We start from the raw sequence: 15,971 nt of genomic DNA on the forward strand, positions 1-15,971 counted from the left end.
ATGCCCGCAAGGGCGAGGAAACATATCCGTGTCGCCTTCGCGGCGACCGGATTCACACTAGATGCCACCGCAACCTCCGCTCGTCGGATGGTCCTCTCGAAGGTGTCCCCGACGGTGACCACCAACGTGTCGTCTGCATAGCAGACAAGGGTGGCACCGTCGGGCAGGGAGGCCTTCTCCAGGACCGCGTTATACCCCATGTCCCACAGCAGTGGTCCTAGCACGGACCCCTGTGGGACCCCGCAGTCCACCTCCCTCCGAATTATCCCGTACCGGCCCAGGTATTCTACCCACCCGTCCCGCAGGTAGGCCCCGATCACCCGCCTCAGATAGGGAGGCACCTGATGCTCGACCAGGGCCTCCCTAATGGCGGACCAGGGCAGGGTGTTGAAGGCATTGACGATGTCAATGGACACCGCCAAGCACACCCCGCCCCGTGCCACGGCATTGTCCGAGAGGGACTTAAGGGCCCGGGTCGCCGCACACTATGACGACCCACACATAGAAGAAAACCATATACGTATATTAGTTTTAGAGGTTTCTATCGACCAAAACTGACGCTTTAATATCGAAGTATGCAGTTCACAAGTGGAAAATTTAGATTCCGGAAAGACTAAACGACTGGGCTTCGGATGTAGAAATATCCGTTTTGCAGTTATTGCGGAGATATTTGCAATATTCGGCCAGAGTGGTGTCAATCTCACGAGCATGACGTCATAAGATGGCCGCCGCTAACAGTTTTTCGTAAATATCGAGAGATATAGAGCTCGAATCGAAAATTCACAACCGAAGCCCAGTAGATAAGGCACGTGCAAAGGCAATGGAGTGTATTTTCAGTTGATTTCTTAGTTAATTAAGACACAGGAGTAGTTGATAGGAATTGTATCCGAAACACCAGCTCGAGCTTCCGACATTTCTCACTGCTAGCGTCACAGTTCTCTTCCAACCAACAAGCTGCACCACAGCGAGCTTGCCGGTATAGTTACTTACAGTCGATAATACCGATCGACACAAATTACATAGTTTTATACTTCCATTCCAAATATTTTGACCATTACTATACCAGGGGAAGGTGGCGTGCGGGGCAGTCGTGAGCGGCGCGGCAGTTCCAGCAAGAACGCTCGTCGAATATTGTAAATATCTCAACAATAATAAAGAAATGGTCATTTCTACAACCGAAGCCCAAAAGCTTAGACTTTTCTGAATCGAAATATCCAACTCCCAAACTGCTCACTGGAATATTGGCACGTCCATCTTGGTTGATACGAACAGTTGTCACGAAGATATTCTGCCGCGCGCTAGGTTTCTTGACCAGGGGAAGGTGGCGTGCGGGGCAGTCGTGAGCGGCGCGGCAGTTCCAGCAAGAATGCTCGTCGAATATTGTAAATATCTCAACAATAATAAAGAAATGGTCATTTCTACAACCGAAGCCCATCAGCTTAGACTTTTCTGAATCGAGATGTCCAACTCCCGAACTGCTCACTGGAATATTGGCACTTCCATCTTGGTTGATACGAACAGTTGTCACGAAGTTAGGGTGGATTGGTGTTTATTTCATCTTGTTTATTAATTTATTATCAAAATAAAAATGGATTAAATTCTGTGTTAGTGCTCGTGGTGCTCCTTGTGAGCGTCGAGCTTTGTAGAAGTTTGCACGTGGTGTGCCGTCTGAGTAATATGGTTTTTCTGTGTCTTGTGAGTCCCTTATAGTCTCGTGTGTGGTGAGTCCCTTGTGGCCTCGTGTGTAGCGAGTCCCTTGTGGCCTCGTGTGTAGTGAACCGTCGGTGCTGACGAGGTTCTTCTCCTGACTGGGTTGTCTTGTCTCTACTCTTGTCTGTCCCTCTTGTCTGTCCCGTTAGTCTGTTCGTCTTGTCTGTTCCGCTAGTCTGTCTTGTCTTGTCTGTCCCGCTTGTCTGTTCCGCTAGTCTGTTTTGTCTGTTTTCTAGAGGACCGGAGTCATGCCTAATATCACCTCGGTCCTCCCTACTTCTCTTAACCTAGGGTGGGCGGCAAGGAATTACGGTCCAATCACTGCAATCCCAAATCCAGTGAGACTGCCCCAAAACGGTGGGCCGAGAGTTAGGAGGGAGACTGGCAAAATAACTCCTGCTAGACATCCCGCGTTGATGGGCCTACGTGCCCGAACAATGCCATTAATTGACTGGACCGTAATCAAGGACCAGGAGACGTTATGACGGTGCCGCACGTGCTCGGGAACGGCCCGGGACAGACCCATACCGTCCGGGTACCCAAGCACATGGCCCCTGCCATAAATCCTGGCCACTTGGCCGTAACATTCTGGGACTCTAACAATTTTAAGTAATCGGGTTGGTGATGTAGGAATTTTAATATTAATTGGTATTATTTCTATTTATGGTTCTTGACATTTATTATTGTATAGGTTAAGATTTTTATGTATATAGTTCGTTTATTTAAAAAAGTGAGGGTGATGGAGCAATTCGGAAGTAAAATAAATAACAGGAATGATAAAAATTATGTTTTATTCATAAGAATGAATTAAAATTAATCCTTTGCGCTCGAGCGGGGCCGATACGGCGCCCGGCCGATTTGAAGTGTCACCTCGGGCTGCGCTGCTGCGGCACTCGGCTGATTTGAAGTCTCAAATTGCGGGACGCTCTTGCGGCAAGTGTCAACTCGAGCGATACTGCTACGCCGCTATGGTCGTTTGTAACTCGATCTGCTTATTTACGATGAGCGATAAGATATTTTTCTCGGAAATACTTTCGTGGACTAGGCTTGGCTGGCATTGTAGCCAAATCTTGGCTCAGTTTAGTTAGTCTCAGCGTTGCATTCGCTTGAAACAGTCTTGCCAGTAAAAATAGTAGCTAAAAAGTGTTTGAGCCCTAAAAATATGGAGGAAGAACAAATCAGCTCAAGTTCGGACGAATTCGATTTTGCCGCTTTGGATGAAGAAATTACGCTGATTTCCGACGGATTACGCCGTGAAACGAACGAATCCAGTGAAGATAGTGATACAGTAAGAGGTGTGAGAGGGCGAAAAATTAGAATTATAGAGAGCGACAGTGAAGTTGAAAGTGATGCTGAAAGAGAAATTGAAAATGAAGCTGCGGAAGGTGCAAGCAGTTCAGCATGGGTACTTTGCGAAGACTACGACGAAGTGCCGTCAAACATACAATTTATACCTGGCGAAAATCCCACAGCATCACGAATACTTTCGAAAATAAAAGAACCACAGGATTTTTTTTAACTGTTTTTCACACATGATCTCGTGAAAAAAATTATTTCTGAAACAAATGTCTACGCAAAAACAAAATTGGAAGGGAAGACACTGTCTGCGAATTCCGTATGGCGAAGCTGGCGTTATGTCACCAACGAGGAATTCTGGGCATTTATTGCTGTCATAATAAATATGGGGACAATGCCGTTAGCCAATTTACAGGAATATTGGTCGCGGAATAACGTCAGCTATATTCCGTTCTATTCGGAGACATTTACAAGGGACCGATTCAGTCAAATATTCTGGATGCTCCATCTTCAAACTATTGCAACGCGCAACACCAATCCGCGAACGCGCCTACAACGCGTAAGTTGCTTCTTGGATTATATCAACGGGAAGTATTTGGATTATTTTACACCGGGCGAACAAATATGTGTGGACGAGTCAACTATAAAATTCAATGGTCGAATTTCGTTCATCACGTACAATCCGAAGAAACCGACAAAATGGGGTATCAGAGTTTATACTCTAGCTGACTCAAAGACTGGCTACATTTGCTGTATTTTGCCATATTATGGATCGCTAACAACAGAGCTCTTGGTCAGACCCGATTTACCAGTGTCAACAAGAATTCCGTTACATTTGTATCAAATGTTGTTGGATGAAATTCCAGGTGCTCAGGGGCACCATATGTTCACGGACCGCTATTACACCAGTTATTTCTTAGCTCAAGAACTAGCCAAACTGAAGTGTAACATTACTGGAACAATCTTAGCAAACAGAAAAGAATTGCCCAAAGAAATAAAAAAGCCGAAGTTTTTGACAAAATCCACGGTCGCGTATCGACGGGGCAACACCTTAGTTTTAGGGTGGAAAGATAAGAGGGTTGTCACTTGTTTGACTACGAGGGGTGACACTGGAATGACGACGGTCAAAAGAATTACACGAGGTGGTGTGTTGATCGGGCGGACCAATATGCATCAACCTATTGTTTCCTGCGAAAATCGCTTAAATGGTGGCGTAAACTATTTTTTGGGGGCATGGAAATTTGCCTGATCAATTCATACATTTTATATAAACTAGAGACGACAAAAAAGGGGGAAAAGCCACTGAGCCATTTGCGATTTCTGAAAACGATTGTCGACCAATTGAGAGGATCATATCGCCAGCAACGAGAGCAAGCGTCTACGTCGCATTCCGATGAAATCCGACTAAACGGGAAGCTTCACGTAATGCTAAAAGGGCCTAAAAGGGACTGCAAGGTTTGTTCTGACCGTATCACGCCTGGAGGTAGGCGGGAAATGTCATATTACTGTGATACGTGTCCTGATAAACCTAGGATGCATCTTGGATATTGTTTTACAAGATATCACACCAAAACTAATTACAGAGTGTAATATTTATCAAAGTTTGTTGTTTTCAACATATAAATAAGTATACTAGTGAAATATTATTATTTTTATACATTTATTTGTTAATCAATATTTTTAAACTACTTCTAAAATATTTGCATAATTTGTCCGCAATCGTCTCGAGTTGCTGGTTTGCTGACAGTGCAGTGAAAGATCAGCTGTACGTTGTACAAGGTCAGTGCCCTTCGACATCGTGAATTTCAGCCAGCAAATGCATCCTCAACTAAATGGGTGAGTTTCTTACTGATAATATTTTTCATATCTCTCTAATAAACAAATGCTTTACGTCCCTTAACGCGATTATTTATTATTAAATCAGCTTTGCAAATCATTCGTTGAATTCTGTTCGTACACGGAATTATTCAAATTAAAAAGATAATTAAAAGATAATTAAAAACACTAACTTTATTTTAATTAACCCTGATACAAAAAGTACAAAAATCACTTTTACTTATATTAATATTACTTTATTCTTCTACAACACACGCACACACATTTTAAAATCATTACATTTAATAAAAATTAACGATATATTTGGCGCTCCCTCCTCTCCCTCCTCTTCCTCCTCTTCCTCCCCTACTTCCTCTTCCTCCTCTTCCTCCTCTTCCTCCTCTTCCTCCTCTTCCTCTTCTTTTTTCCCCTTTTTTGCCCCTCTTCTGGGGGCCATAAACAGTTTTTTTTTTAAGTTTTTTCAGCTCTCTCTGCAACGTATAAGTATATATTATTATTATTATTTGTTATTATACATATATTACTGTATTAAATTATATATAAAAGTATTTTTCATTTACTTACATTAGCAGCCACTAGGTTCGCCAGGTTAAGCCTAGCTGTCCCCCGAGCCAGCGGGCCTAATATATTTCGCCACTGCGACTGTAACATAACAGCAGAAATAGAAGTATATATATTATAATTATACATTCTGTTTTTTACACATATATTGCATATACTTACAGCTCTCCCAGACTCGTACGCGGCAGCGATTTCTCGCTGCCGCGCCAGAATTGAGTCGAGCGATTCTGCGGCGTTCTCCGCTGCCGCGGTTGCTGTTGTAGCGGAGCTCGTCTCCGCTGCTGCGTTACACGTAGTTGTTGCGGAGGTTGCCTCCGCTGCTGCGTTACACGTAGTTGTTGCGGAGGTTGCCTCCGCTGCGGCGTTAGTTGTAGCTGCGGAGGCTGCCTCCGCTGCTGCGTTAGTTGTAGCTGCGGAGGCTGCCTCTGCTGCTGTGACCGTGTTGTTCAGTATAATATTTTCCATTTTATTTGTAATGTTATCCATGGTTCTAAAAAAAAAATAATATTATTAACACATTGCGGACGGCTCACGAGATATCTCGTTTAATCGGCAACAAGCAACCAGCCGCAAATATTTCTGTTACGTAACCATGGTAACGAAGCCTCTCGCATTCCTAAGTAATTGTAGCGAAGCAAATGAATCATTCCAAGAATGTAAAAAATCTTATATAGTAAACAGATATATAAACTATGTATATATAGTATTATTTAAGAATACTAAATGCAAATTAGAAATGTGTGTTAAAATAAATTGCTACAATTACTAGAACAAATTTCTACAAACGTTTAAGCACATTTCTAATTTACATTTAGTATTCTTAAATAATATTATATATACATAGTTTATATATCTGTTTATTATATAAGATTTTTTACATTCTTGGAATGATTCATTTGTTACGCTACAATTACTTAGGAATGCGAGAGGATTCGTTACCATGGTCATGTAACAGAAATTGTATGTACTTACATGCAATCCTACGTCTTCAAGACTTGAACGTTGAATGAAACTGCGACCCTTCGAAATAATATCATTGGTTGTCTGCCAATTGTTCAAATAATATCATTGGTTGTCTGCCAAGGGTTCAAATAATATCATTGGTTGTCTGCCAATTGTTCAAATAATATCATTGGTTGTCTGCCAAGGGTTCAAATAATATCATTGGTTGTCTGCCAATTGTTCAAATAATATCATTGGTTGTCTGCCAAGGGTTCAAATAATATCATTGGTTGTCTGCAAATTGTTCAAATAATATCATTGGTTGTCTGCCAATGGTTCAAATAATATCATTGGTTGTCTGCCAATTGTTCAAATAATATCATTGGTTGTGTGCCAATGGCAATGTCCAATGGTAGCATCGCAAGCATAACCTGCGTTTTTACGTCGCGTTCAGTCGTAATTTGTTCTCCAAGTGATACGGTCTAGGAGTGCAAAGCGCGCGATTTCTATTTCTTAAAATTTTAGATTTTTTCTATTTCATTCTATTTCATTCTATTTCATTCTATTTCATTCTATTTTATTCTATTTAATTCTATTCTTTTTGATTCTACTTTTATATTCTACTCTATTCGGCATTATTCTACTACATTTCATTGTAAACAATAGAAACAGATAAATTTAACAATTTCAAAAGTGGAGCGAAACGATGCCACTGGTTGTGAATTCAATGAATTGGGAGGATGTGGTTTCTTCCCAATTGTTCAGATGTATGAAGGGGGGTGCATCGAAACACCTGACCTTGACCAGACCAAGATACAGCAAAAGAAAAATTATGAAGGAGAGGTAAGTGAGCATTTTGTTTCGTTACTATGATTTCGGTAATATGTTTCGATATAATTTAAATGGTAAGAAGTTCTCATTTCTGCTGGAAATACATTTTTTCGCTTTCTCGCTTTTGTACTTTCATTTCTCGGATTTTTATGATATTGACATATGCTGTAGTCCATATTCAATCATTAGAATGAAGTTGTGAAACAAAATCGACGGGTCGAAGTAGCTGATTAGTGTCATTTATACGTTATTTATATTTCACGTAAATTTCTGTATCATCGAAAGCACTGACATCGAGATATCCCTTCCTTTTTCTTGGGATCTTCGTCACGTACAAATGCTTTCCCGGTTGTATGGACGTATGTTCGTATTGTTTGACGAACAGATGGGGTCGAAAGGAAATTTTAGGATTATTGTCGTAAAGAAAGCTGATTGCCTTCGCGTGTCCCTAAAGAAAGAAATTAGAAGGCCGAGGATCTGGAACTCGTTGCTTTTACGACCGGTCCTTGAGACCCGGCCGCGTACGGCACGCAGATGGGAAGGTTACAATTTCCGCGTCCGACAATTCATTCCCTCCCACGGTGAGGGCCCACTGCAGATATTATTTCAATACGTATTCTGCATTTGTTTGCAACAAACGTTTTCTCTTCAATCTTCTGCAAAGAGCGTAGCCGACTCAAGATGGTAAAAATTGTCCTTACAGGTTTTTCAATGAGTACTATACCGTTCGATCTAAATAAATTGATATTATTAATTAAATAATGTGAGCCAGTCACTGTGCCGTTGCAACCATTTCGAATCATAACCTGCAGTAAGCCGTTCAATCTTTCCATTTTAATTAAACACTTGCAAATGATAACGATGACAATACAAGTAGCAACGATTTGTTGCATAGCAATACGGCCCACTGGTCAACAAAAACCTAGCTGCGCAAAATTTCAACCCGGTTGCAAGCTGTGGTTATCTCTGACTATCACGAAGTCAAATAATATTAATGCGCCATTGGAGTTCAGTAATGATGTAGCACAAATCTAAGCTCAATCAAAATTTATTGTACGTATCTATTATTTAAAAAATATAATATTATATATTAGAACTTAGACTTATATGTGGGATTAATTTATAATAGAGTTGAATATAATTTTTATTTTGATTTCTCGGTTCGTGAGATATGAAATTATCTAATTGAATAATTGAATTTGATTTCTAATATACAGTTACGGGGTAATTTTCTTAGAAATAAATAATTGGGTTATAGTTAATTAGTACTATGATTGTAATAATATAATTTATTTTATTTAGGTTTATTTGATTGAATTATATTGAACTGTTAATTATATGAATTAATTTGCTTTGTTGGAATGAGAATATATATATATTATTTTAATTGCGGCTGAAAAATTGTCTACAAAATATTTTTCATACATACCATTTATGAATTCATCTAAAAATTTAAATAGTTTTCATGCGAGTGAAAAGTAGAGATTAATTTTTAATATTACATGAAAGTTTGAATAAGAAATTTAAATTAAATAATGGTAAATTCAGTGCGCCAGCACCAACGGTTGAACTGCTGTCGTTCGTTATTTTAAGAATTTTTAGGGGCTGCAGTTATCTCGATGGTAAATTTTAATAATTATCTGGGTTGAATAAATTTATGCGAACCGTACAAATTGCCCGTCACTTTCATTATAAATATCGTAAAGTCGTAACGTTGTAAAAGTATGGGACAATGTTTTCATTAAAATTTTAGTTTAACAATAAGTGTTTCATTTGCATTGAAAGGATTCTGAATGAGGAAAATTTTATTATTTGCACAAATTATAAATATTATTGATTTCTTAATTTAATATATTTGAAAAAAGGAATTACATGATTATAAGTTATAGTATTTATTTACGAATAAATTTAATGATTTTAAAATGTGTGTGCGTGTGTTGTAGAAGAAGAAAGTAATATTAGTATAAGTAAAAGTGATTTTTTCGTACTTTTTGTATCAGGGTTAATTAAAATAAAGTTAGTGTTTTTAATTATCTCGAAAGTAAAAGAGTTAATTTAATATTTCTGTTATGTATCATAATAATTATTAATACTGAATTGATGAGTTTATGTTGCAAGAAAATCCTAACTTTGGCATTGTTAGTTGTTACATTTTTTATTGGAATTTTTTTTTTCTTTTCTTTTTTACGGACATTATTATTTCATACTTTTAAATATATTTATTCATTTATTCTACATCAAATTGAATTGGTTAGTTTAGGGTATTCAATAATAAATGAAATAAATAATGGTTCATTGTCATATAAAGTATTAAAGTCGTGTAAAGAATTAAGTTTAGATTTATGATAATTGAAGATTTAAATTTTTATTAAAATTAATCAGTAAAATTAAATGATTTGTATTTCATAACAATTTTATTACTTTGTTGTAATATAATTTAACTTAACTGGATAAATTTATTTTAAAACTAATTTAAAATTGGACTTTTAAAATTAGAATATTTAAATTTTCAGTAGTTTCAATCAATAAAATTAAATATTTTGTATTATGATAATTAGACCGCATTTCCAATATTATCACGTGGGCCGCGGGTGGTCTGGTCTGCCGATAGGACCCACGGCGGACAGTCGCATGAATTGGGGAAAAACCGTAATTCGTTTTCTATGGCCATAAATCCGATCGACGGGCTAACGATGCATACTGTCAATGTCGTACTAAGAGAAAGAAACAGTTGTGCGTTTGTCGTAAATTATGTTGAGTGCGAGTGGCGATTGTGTCGCGCCTTCGACTGACGAAATACACACGACCAGGCACTCGAGGCCCCAATAGTGTTTGGTTTCCTGGATCGCAGACAAAATATATATATATTGCCGGGTAAGTGGCCGAGGACTGTCGCGTGGTTTTCCACCGATCAGTTTGTTTTTGCTTTAGAGAATCGCTGGCCTCGGGGCAGACCAGATTACTGCAGCCCCCAAAGAGTCAGGGTACGATGTATATCTAATGGTACCGGTGATGATGTATCGCGGTATCTACTATATATAGTTTACATCACCGTCGTTGCCCGCTGACGGAACCGGCGAAATGTAAACCGATATTTTCGAATCTCAGTCCTAAGTAAACTATAGATGAATTTTTGTCTGAGGCTAAAATTTCAACAATAATTATTATGATACATAACAGAAATATTAAATTAACTCTTTTACTTTCGAGATAATTAAAAACACTAACTTTATTGTAATTAACCCTGATACAAAAAGTACGAAAAAATCACTTTTACTTATACTAATATTACTTTCTTCTTCTACAACACACGCACAAACATTTTAAAATCATTAAATTTATTCGTAAATAAATACTATATCTTATAATCATGTAATTCCTTTTTTCAAATATATTAAATTAAGAAATCAATAATATTTATAATTTTTTTTTCCTCATTCAGAATCCTTTCAATGTAAATGAAACACTTATTGTTAAACTAAAATTTTAATGAAAACATTGTCCCATACTTTTACAACGTTACGACTTATTCCATTCATAATGAAAGTGACGAGCAATTTGTACGGGGCGCATAAATTTATTCAACCTAGATAATTATTAAAATTTACCATCGAGATAACTGCAGCCCCTACAAATTCTTAAAATTAACGAACAACAGCAGTTCAACCGTTGGTGCTGGCCCACTGAATTTACCATTATTTAATTTAAATTTCTTATCCAAACTTTCATGCAATATTAAAAATTAATCTCTACTTTTCACTCGCATGAAAACTATTTAAATTTTTAGATGAATTCATAAATGGTATGTATGAAAAATATTTTGCAGCCAATTTTTTAGCAGCAATTAAAATAATATATATATTCTCACTCCAACAAAGCAAATTAATTCATAATTAACAGTTCAATATAATTCAATTGCTATGCAACAAATCGTTGCTACTTGTATTGTCATCGTTATCATTTGCAAGTGTTTAATTAAAATGGAAAGATTGAACGGCTTACTGCAGGTTATGATTCGAAATGGTTGCAACGGCACAGTGACTGGCTCACATTATTTAATTAATAATATCAATTTATTTAGATCGAACGGTATAGTACTCATTTGAAAAACCTTTATTTTTTATTAAACACGTTTGTATATTTTGCATTTATAGAAGTCAACAAGCTGCAGCGGCAAGGAAGATGCGCACCGAGAAGGTCGAAGCAGCGGAAGTCAGTCAAGAAATGCCCCATTTCATCATTGAGGCAGAAACGCAAGAGCAATCACGTGCACAGTCAAGCATCGAGGAAGGATTAACCATTACGGACTTCCGGTTCGTGGTAGAGCAGATACTACTGATAGGGTACCGCTCGGCAACGTTCGAATGCACCACGCAACATTTGCAAGTGATCGGGATGAAGCGCTCGGGATTCAGAGCAACGATAACTCTGAAATGCAAGATGTGCCAATATGAAGCGGAAGTGCACAGTCAAACGGCAGACAACAAAACAATGGACTGGCATTATACTGCGACCCTCGCTACAATCACTTCTGGAGGTGGTTACTCACAGATGAAAGAAATGTTTGCAACAATGAACATTCCAAACATATCAAGGATGGAATATCGAAGACGTCATGACGACATTGTTGAAGAATTGCCAAGTCTTGCTGAAGCAGAAATGCTAGCAGCGGCAGAAGAGGAGAAACAATTAGCCGTCCGAAGAGGCGACGTTTCAGTTTCCGGTATCCCTTTCATCCCCGTCGTGGCTGACGGCAGCTGGATGAAGAGATCGTACCATACTGGAAGGTATGACTCCTTGTCCGGTATTGGTGCAATAGCGGGATACCACACAAAAAAAGTGTTATTTGCAAGTGTGAAAAATAAAGTGTGTTTGATTTGCCACAACGCTTCGAAGAGGAAGGAAAACCCCAGAGAACATAGATGCTTCAAGAACTGGGGACGAAATCAGACGTCCACAAGAATGGAGAGTGCTGCAATTGCTGAGGGTTTCCAGACCAGCATAGTAAAAAGAGGTCTGATATATAATATCTTGATTGCCGATGGCGACAGCAGCGTGTATAAAAGGATTTTGGATTGTGATCCATACAAGGCAGAGATGGTTCGTGTTAAAAAGATTGAGTGCACGAACCATTTATTGCGCAATTTTTGCAACAAAATGAAAGATGTTGTAAAGAAGACTCCACCTGGCATTTATCGAAAAGCCGTGGAAAATAACATTCGTAGACTGCGCACGGGTGTTGTGAAGGCTGCAGTTTACAGATCGAAGGAAAATCTTCCGACCCACCAAAAAATAAAAAATTTGCAAACGGATATACTAAATATTCCTAGCCACGTTTTCGGAGAGCACAAGGAGTGTCGAAGACTAGGATATTTCTGCGACCGCCCAGCAAACACGGGAGAAGACAACTTGGTACCGCATCTCTAGAAAATCGGCATATATAACCGGATGCATGAGATCTTCCGTCCATTGATGGCTCATGCTGAAAGTTTATTATATAATACTACAAACAATTCAGTTGAGAACCTCAATGCCATCATTGCAAAATATACCGGTGGGAAAAGGATAAATTGGGGCCAGAGAGGGTCATATTCTGCGAGATGTGCAGCTGCTGTTGTACAGCACAACACGCAAAAACTAATATCAAAGGTAATAGAGGGCAAGGGTGCGATGCCGCCGACATTGATAGAAGAATTAGAAGAAGGAAGGAAAGGCAGTAATGAAAAAGGAAAGGAAAAGGCGAGTAAGTCTCCGAAGAAGGTGAGAAACCCGTTTTGTTCAACAACGGACCCGGATTATGGAGTTAGCGCAGAGAAACCGGATATGGAGCAACATCTATTTAACTTTGAAAAAGAAAGGCACATGGAGATGCTGCAGGATTGGCAGACGAATCGAAAGAAAATAGAGAGGGATACGGTAGAACATAATAAAAGCCACGAGTGGCATACATACCGATCCAAATTACTTACAGCGTCGAACTTTGGCATAGTGTGTCGGCGAAGGAAAACAACCAACTGTGGAAATTTGGTAAAGTCACTGCTGTATCCAAACATATTGAATCTGCCTGCCATTGAATATGGTCGGCAGTGTGATAATATTGCCCGCGAACAACTTGCGAAGGAGGAAGATGTGGAAATCCGTATCGTGGAAATTAAATGCCCGAAGACGGCAGAAAAGTTCTCGCCAGAAGAAGCGATAAAAAATATTCAACCCGTACGAAGAATATTTGAAGATGATGCAGGTACTGCATTACGCAGAACCCATCACTATTTTTACCAAGTGCAGGGACAACTGCACATAACAGGTCGACAATATTGTCTGTTTTGTTTGTGGACACCAAAGGGTATGAAAACTATAAAAGTAACCAAAGACGACACATTTTGGCAGAACGAAATGAAATCGAAATTGTCGCGATTCTACGTCCATTGTATGTTGCCCGAAATATTGGACAGCCGCTACATTAGGAACATGAGTATCCGAGAGGCCACAGAAACGGAGTACAAAAAACCAATTGTGATTAGCACGAAACTAATTAAAAAACCTCAAGCGAACCCACGCAATGTAGGGTCGCACACTTAGTGTACGCCTTCGCTGATTATTTCAGCGAAGCAAATTTTAAAAAGATCTCAGCTCGCGAGTCATTAGATTCGCTCGAGCGTACCCACGCAATGTCGGGTCACACACTTAGTGTGCGCCTTCGCTGATTCTTTCAGCGAAGGAAAATTTAAAAAGATCTTAGCTCGCGAGTCATTAGATTCGCTCGAGCGTACCCACGCAATGTCGGGTTGCACACTTCGTGTGCGAATTTTTCCTTGCATGTTGCAGATGATGTTCACGCGGATCGGCAGTGAGGTGTGCTTGCGATGCTACCATTGACAGCGCCAATGCGGTTGAGGGAACGACCGACAATGTTCTGGCCAGAAGGAAAGAAATCGCTCTGGCATTCAACGCCGGGAAAACTGTAGGTATATGCAATATATATGTACGATGAAATGTACATTCATAATGTATGTACTTCTAATTCTACTTCCGTGTTACAGTCGCACTGGAAGACCATTCTCGGCAAATTAGCTCGGGAGGCGGAAACCATCTCCCTTTTGTCCGGAAGGTAAGAAATCGCTCTGGCATTCAACGCCAGGAAAACTGTGGGTATATGCAATATATATGTACGATGAAATGCATATTCATAATATATATACTTCTAATTCTGCTGTTATATTACAGTCGCAGTGGCGAAATATATTAGGCCAGCTGGCTCGGGGGACAGCTAGACCTAACCTGGCGAACCTAGTGGCTGCTAATGTAAGTAAATGAAAAATACTTTTATATATAATTTAATATAGTAATATATGTATAATAACAAATAATAATAATAATATATACTTATACGTTGCAGAGAGAGCTGAAAAAACTTTAAAAAAAAACTGTTTATGGCCCCCAGAAGAGGGGCAAAAAAGGGGAAAAAAGAAGAGGAAGAGGAGGAAGAGGAGGAAGAGGAGGAAGGGGAGGAAGGGGAGGAAGAGGAGGGAGAGGAGGAAGAGGAGGGAGTGGAGGGAGCGCCAAATATATCGTTAATTTTTATTAAATGAAAGTTTGAATAAAAAATTTAAATTAAATAATGGTAAATTTAGTGCCAGCACCAACGGTTAAACTACTGTTATTCGTTAATTTTAAGAATTTTTAAATTTTTAAAGACTGATTTGGTATTAAGTAATTATTGGGGGCTGTTGCCCGTCACTTTCGTTATAAATGGAATAAGTCTGTTTTCATTAAAATTTTAGTTTAACAATAAGTGTTTCATTTACATTGAAAGGATTCTGAATAAGGAAAATTTTATTATTTGTACGAATTATAAATATTATTGATTTCTCTCTTAATTTAATATATTTGAAACCTGATTACCTGATTATAAGTTATAGTATTTATTTAAGAATAAATGTAATGATTTTAAAATGTGTGTGCGTGTGTTGTAGAAGAATAAAGTAATATTAATATAAGTAAAAGTGATTTTTGTACTTTTTGTATCAGGGTTAATTAAAATAAAGTTAGTGTTTTTAATTATCTTTTAATTATCTTTTTAATTTGAATAATTCCGTGTACGAACAGAATTCAACGAATGATTTGCAAAGCTGATTTAATAATAAATAATCGCGTTAAGGGACGTAAAGCATTTGTTTATTAGAGAGATATGAAAAATATTATCAGTAAGAAACTCACCCATTTAGTTGAGGATGCATTTGCTGGCTGAAATTCACGATGTCGAAGGGCACTGACCTTGTACAACGTACAGCTGATCTTTCACTGCACTGTCACCAAACACTGATCACTTAATTAATCACTGATAATCCGAAACATTTGTAGATATTACGAAAGATGACTGAGACGCGTTTGCAGATAATCGTTTGTAGGACACGTTCGCGGATAATCGTTTATTCGACGTGTTCGTTCGGCAGTCGACGTTTCACTGCCAAAAAATCGAGGCCTCGACCGTGGGCCCTTGTCGTTCGTTGTTCGGCCGTCCGAGAAAATGACACTCGATACCGCAGAGTGATAGCGAGGCGGACACAGTTTACGTCTCGGCATATCTTGTTTATTTCATTTGGTGGTACCCTGCGCTTCGAAGAAAATGGTATCGGGTGTTATTTCCTCGGACGGCCGAAAGACGAACAAGGGCCCACGGTCGATATTATATTTGAAAAAAGGAATTACCTGATTATAAGTTATAGTATTTATTTAAGAATAAATGTAATGATTTTAAAATGTGTGTGCGTGTGTTGTAGAAGAAGAAAGTAATA

Source organism: Megalopta genalis, unplaced genomic scaffold (assembly GCF_051020955.1).
Source record: "Megalopta genalis isolate 19385.01 unplaced genomic scaffold, iyMegGena1_principal scaffold0057, whole genome shotgun sequence".
NCBI classification, from domain to species: Eukaryota; Metazoa; Arthropoda; class Insecta; order Hymenoptera; family Halictidae; genus Megalopta; species Megalopta genalis.